The sequence below is a fragment of the Terrapene carolina genome, unplaced genomic scaffold, assembly GCF_002925995.2.
Source record: "Terrapene carolina triunguis isolate 2854851 unplaced genomic scaffold, T_m_triunguis-2.0 Scaffold30105, whole genome shotgun sequence".
NCBI classification, from domain to species: Eukaryota; Metazoa; Chordata; order Testudines; family Emydidae; genus Terrapene; species Terrapene triunguis.
Genome location: NW_020694456.1, coordinates 817 through 6,710, shown reverse-complemented (window position 1 = coordinate 6,710; position 5,894 = coordinate 817). Strand labels below are relative to the sequence as shown.

The window sequence follows — 5,894 nt, the reverse complement described above, 5'->3', positions numbered from 1 at the left end:
AGGCTGATTGGTCTATAATTCCCTGGGTACTCTTTGTTCCCCTTTTTAAAAACAGGTACTATGTTTGCCCTTCTCTAGTCCCTTGGGACCTCACCCATCCTTCAGTAGTTCTCAAAGATAATTGCTAACAGTTCTGAGATTGCTTCAGCTAATTCCCTAAATACACTAGGATTAATTTAATCAGGCCCTGACAACTTGAATACATCTAATTTATCTAAATATTCTTTAACTTGTTCTTTCCCTATTTTGGCTTGCATTCCTTTCCCCTTGTTGTTAATATTAATTATGTTGAGTATCTGGTTACCACCAACCTTTTTAGTAAAGACTGAAGCAAAATAGGCATTAAACACCTCAGCCTTCTTAACGTCATCAGTTATTAGCTCTCCTTCCCCACTAAGTGGAGGACCTACACTTTCTTTTGTCTTTCTCTTGCTCCTAATATATGCAAAGATCCCCTTCTTATTACCTTTTATGTCCCTTGTTAGGTGCAACTCATTTTGTGCCTTAGCCTCTGATTTTGTCCCTACACACTTGTGCTATTCTTTTGTACTCCTCCTCAGCAATTTGTCCATATCTCCACTTTTTGTAGGATTCTTTTTTGATTATCAGGTCACTAAAGAGCTCCTAATGGAGCCATATTGGCCTCTTAACATTCTTCCTATCTTTCCTTCTCATCAGGATAGTTTGGAGTTGTGCCTTTAATATTGTCTCCAAAAGAAACTGCCAGCTCTCTTGAATACCCTTTCCCCTTATATTGTCTTCCCATGGGAAGACCTACCTACCATTTCTCTGAAATTGTTAAAGTCTGATTTTTTTTTAAGTCACTTGTCCTTATTCTGCTGCTCTCACTCCTTCCTTTCCTTAGAATCATTAAAATCGATCATTGCCCCCTCTGCTCTACTCTCCACCTTCTCCTCTCTGTTATCCTCATCCCATCCCATCCCTTCTCTCTTCTTCTTTGAATCCCATTTCCTACCTCTTCCCCTGAAAAAAAAAATCCTCTGAATAAATAAGCAACGCTAGCCTTTATCCTGGCCATTTACAGGTAGGTTGTATCCCTTCCCAAATAACCATTGTCTGTTTTTTTAACTTTTTAGACTATGAACTCTTTGGTGCAGGGACACTGTTCTTACTCTGTACAGCACTCAGCACAATGGGATCCCATCCTGATGAATAAAACTGTCTGCAATGTAGACTGTTTCCATAATACAATTCCTCATTTTAAATATACAGATTATTTAATCAAAATATAATTCTGTTTATGTCAACAGGAATCATGGGAATCCCTTTTTCTGTAAAAGGAATTGCAGAGGGATGGTGTAAGCAAGGAAACTTTCTCATACTTAGGCTTGGAAGGATTAGATTTTTATCAATAAATGTCTTTAAATGTCATTTCAGCGAATGCACAAATTGATGAAAAAATATTTCCATAAATTATCATAGAAATTTACAGATAAGCAAAGCAAGAAAAATGCTGCTTGAGAATTTATTAGAGTCCCACCTTAATGTGTATACAATATGTTGTAATGAATGTTGTATAAAGAACACATTTGCACTCTGCTAAAACAGCCAGCTTATAAAGCTTTACCTTTTTGAATCTCAATGTCTGTCATTAAATAATTGTCTGAGCTACTTCTAACTTCTTACAACTGTGAAAATTTAGATACCAATAGAAAAAAAGCTTGAAATGAACAATAATATCAATAAAAATGGTAAAAAGACAAAACTTAAATTCTACCAAGTCTACACATAGTTCATTAGCAATCCTTAGAAGTCAGGAGATTTTCAGCTGGGAAAAGCCCCTGCTACTGTAGCTTGGACTGTAAAACAATTGGACATAAAGTTCCAAAGAAAGTTTCCTAAACACTGTTTCCAAACAGCTATATTCAGACCTTTGACTGAATTTGCAGAATAAATTCATTTATCTGGATTTAAGTGCAGAGTGCTTTGAAATGGCACAAACATAGAAATCTACCTTTTTTGTTGATATATAAATTGCTGGTCTGAGTGCCAAACTAGAGGATTTGTCCAAAGATGAGTTTGATTCAAAGATTTCTTGAGCGTGAAAGATCAGGAGACTGCTGAATCTAATGTTAGCATAGACTAGGGTCTAGTTAATACAGTAACTCCTCACTTAAAGTTGTCCTGGTTAACGTTGTTATGTTGCTGATCAATTAGGGAGCATGCTCGTTTAAAGTTGTGCAATGCTCCCTTCTAATGTCATTTGGCAGCCGCCTGCTTTGTCCACTGCTTGCAGGAAGAGCAGCCCGTTGCAGCTAGCTGGTGGGGGCTTGTAACCAGGGTGGACCGGCAGCCCTCCTATCAGCTCCCCCTAAGTTCCCTGTGCTGCAGCCACCCAGCAGGCTATCAATCGGCAATTCAGCTGTCCCTCCCTCCCCTCCCCTGTGCTGCTCCTGCCCTCTGCCTTGGAGCTGCTCCCAGAGAATCCTGCTTACTGTGCAGGGAGGGGAAGGGGGGGGCTAATGTCAGGGTGTCCCCCCTGCTCCTGCACCCCACTTACCCCTTCTCCATATAGAACAGGGAGGGGACACGGACGGAGAGAGACAGAGAGAGCTTGGGGCAGCAGCTGCTGTCTCAACTTCCTGATCCACTTAAAAAGACAATGCACTTAAGAGTGGGTCAGCTTACTTAAAGGGGCAGTGTGCATATCTCTCTCTCTCTCCCCCCCACACACAAGGTGTGGGTCTGTCTCTGTCTGCTATGCTGTCTCCCCTCCCTCCTGTTCGTGCTGCCTTGATGAGAGGCTACATTAACAACGTGTTAACCCTTGAGGGCTCAGCTGAATGCTAGTTCATCATTTAGCAGCAAGGCATTCCCTGGGAAATATCCCTCCCTCTAACTTCACCACCTCAACCAAGCTTCACAATCATCATAGCTGTGAAAAAGTATTAAATTGTTTGAAACGTATACTGTGTGTATATCTATATAATATATAGTTTTTTGTCTGGTGAAAAAAATTTCCCTGGAACCTAACCCCTCCTATTTACATTAATTCTTATGGGGAAATTGGATTCGCTTAACATCGTTTCGCTTAAAGTCGCATTTTTCAGAAACATAACTACAATGTTAAGTGAGGAGTTACTGTGTAATACTCCCCCTTGGTTACTAACTACTACCCCATCCAACAATTCCACATTTTGATAATCAAAATGCCTGCAGCAATTTTCCTTTTTTTATTTGGCCAAACTAGTTAGAGAATTCCCTCAAATAATAGAAATGCTGGATGGAACAGTAAGTTTTTTGTCTTTTATTTCCTGTCAAATTAATGGTATAAAACATGCTTACTGTAGCTGGTATTCATAGAAGAGTACTGGTTCATCTTTTAGTTGGAATCAAGAGATTTCCCTCCTCAATAATGCTTAGTTTTACACTTGTTTACTGATAAAACCATCCTAAAGGAATCTATTTGTGAATTTCAGCATAACTTTAAAAATGGAAAATCCCATCCAACTCATCTGCAGAAATTGTTCGTCTCTGCTCTTCAGAGACGGACTCTTTCTTTAGTGTTTTATCCTTCCATGTTATTCGTGTGTTTTAAGAAAACACTCTTAACATGAGAAAACAAAACAAAGCTTGCCAATGTGCAAATCTCTAACAGTGATAGGAAAATCCTTACAGGATGGGTCAAAAAACAGGCTAACGCTCCTAAAGAAACTTGCATTCAAGTGTAAAGCAGAGAAGCTTTGGGGTTTATTCTCTGTAATGGTTCATATTACTTCTATGATTAATACTATAAATATCAGTTTTTAATCATTTTTATATTTCCAAACACCTGCAAGTAACAAATACACCTCTACCCCGATATAACGCTGTCCTCAGGAGCCAAAAAATCTTACCGGGTTATAGGTGAAACCGTGTTATATCGAACTTGCTTTGATCCGCTGGAGTGCGCAGCCCCGCCCCCCCCCAGAGCACTGCTTTACCGCATTATATCCGAATTCGTGTTATATCGGGTCATGTTATATCGGGGTAGAGGTGTAGTACATTTCTGTGACATTTGTGGGGATCACGCAGTAAGGGGTTCTGTTAGCACCTGCCTTGAAGCTTTGGATGCCTTAATGCTATACTGTTATGGCTTAGAGTTCTGACACCAGTAGCCAGCCTACAATTACAAAGATCTCAACTCTGGCTTCCACCCACCCTTTTACTTCTTGCAGGGTGACCTCACTAGCCCTTCTGATCCCGAGTCCCCCCAAATCAGTTTCCCCAAGTTAAGAGAAGGGAGTTACCTCACAAGTGGAGAACCAGTGTTGACAGGGCCAATTCGATCAGGGTGGATGTAGTCCACTGCCAATAATTGATGAGGAGGTGTCAATTCCAGGAGAGGCAAAGCTGCTTTTGTAGTGACATCCACCCTGATTGAATTGGCCCTGTCAACACTGGTTCTCCACTGGTAAGGTAACTCCCTTCTCTTCATGTGTCAGTATATAATGCCTGCATCTGTAATTTTCACTTCATGCATGTGAAGAAGTGGTTTTTTTACCCACGAAAGCTTATGCCCAAATAAATCTGTTAGTCTTTAAGGTGCCACTGGACTCCTTGTTGTTTCCTTACTAAACTACTTTATTTCTCAGTTTCACAACAATAAGCTGAAAACAGGAGTGCTCCCTGGAAGGTTTTATAAAGTTGCATTGGTTTGTGTTTCTGATTTTAAAAAACCAAAACCACCACCTCTGAAGGCATCAGGCTGCAAATGTCCCCTCTCCCAATTTCTTGGACCAAAATAAGGTTTTCATCCTTCCCTCAGACTTCCATTTTCACCTCCTCCCATATTCAACTCTCTCACGCCTCATTTTCGGAGCACCCAGAAAAAGATTCCCGCTTAGCTGCTTCGGAGTATTCTACAGGTGCCACATCCTTCTCCCTGGCCCGCCAAACAAACAAGCATTCAGGCTCAGAGTCGAGTGAACAGAACCGAGTTTCCAGCTGCATAAATCAGTAGCGTCCCTCGCTGAGTCAGTGTCAGCGCCCTCGTGAAAATTCGGCACTACCCCAAAGGGGCAAAGAACGCCAGGGGGACGGTCGCCCCCTGGGTTTTGCCTCACTGTAAAGCTGGGTGTCATTGGGGGGGGGGGGTTAAAGGGTTAATCCCCTTAGAAAGCGGCTGCCCAGCCTCATCCATTGTTCAAACCTCTGGGGCAAAGCTCGACGGACAGAGCAGGGCTGTGGCACGGCTTTGAAAAAGTCACTGCTGCCTCTGACTGCCCCCGGAGAAGCCGCCTGGGCTGTTGTGATTTGACCCTCTGGGGGCTCTTTTCCAGTCCGGTCCCCATCCAGGCTAACCCAGCGCCAAAGCCAGCCCCGTTCCCCGGCCCGTTCACCACCCTCCGGGCTCACCTTGATGAGCTTGCAGCAGATCTGAGCAGAGACCATGTGGCTGTTGCGCAGGTTGCCCACCCGGAACATGAGGCACAGCCTGCCGTCCCGCTGGGAAATGACGGCGGCCCGGCTGAACACGAGGGTCTCGGCTCGCTTCTTGGGCTGGGACATCTTGATGAACATGCAGCCGATGAGGAAGGCGTCCACGATGGAGCCGAGCAGGGACTGGAAGAGGAAGAGCACGATGCCCTCGGGGCAGCGCTCGGTGATGTAGCGGTGCCCGTAGCCGATGGTGGCCTCGGTCTCGATGAAGAAGAGGAAGGCGGAGGGGAAGTTGTACACGTTGGCCACGCAGGGCTGGTAGCTCTGGTCGTGTGCGCGGTGCAGGTCGCCCCGCAGGTAGGCGATGCCCCACCACATGGAGGCCATGACCAGCCAGGCCACCGTGTAGGTCAGCAGGAAGATGAGCAGGTTCCAGCGACACTTGAGGTCCACCAGCGTGGTGAAGACCCTACCCCTACCCCAACCCTAACCCCTAAACCTTCACCCAACCC

The 5,894-nt window shown here is 44.1% G+C and overlaps 1 pseudogene; it reads right to left on the bottom strand.

Annotated features, from left to right (window-relative positions):
- Positions 1 to 5,304: 5,304 nt before the first annotated feature.
- LOC112123838 lies at positions 5,305 to 5,851 on the bottom strand (annotated as a pseudogene).
- Between the last annotated feature and the right edge of the window lie 43 nt (positions 5,852 to 5,894).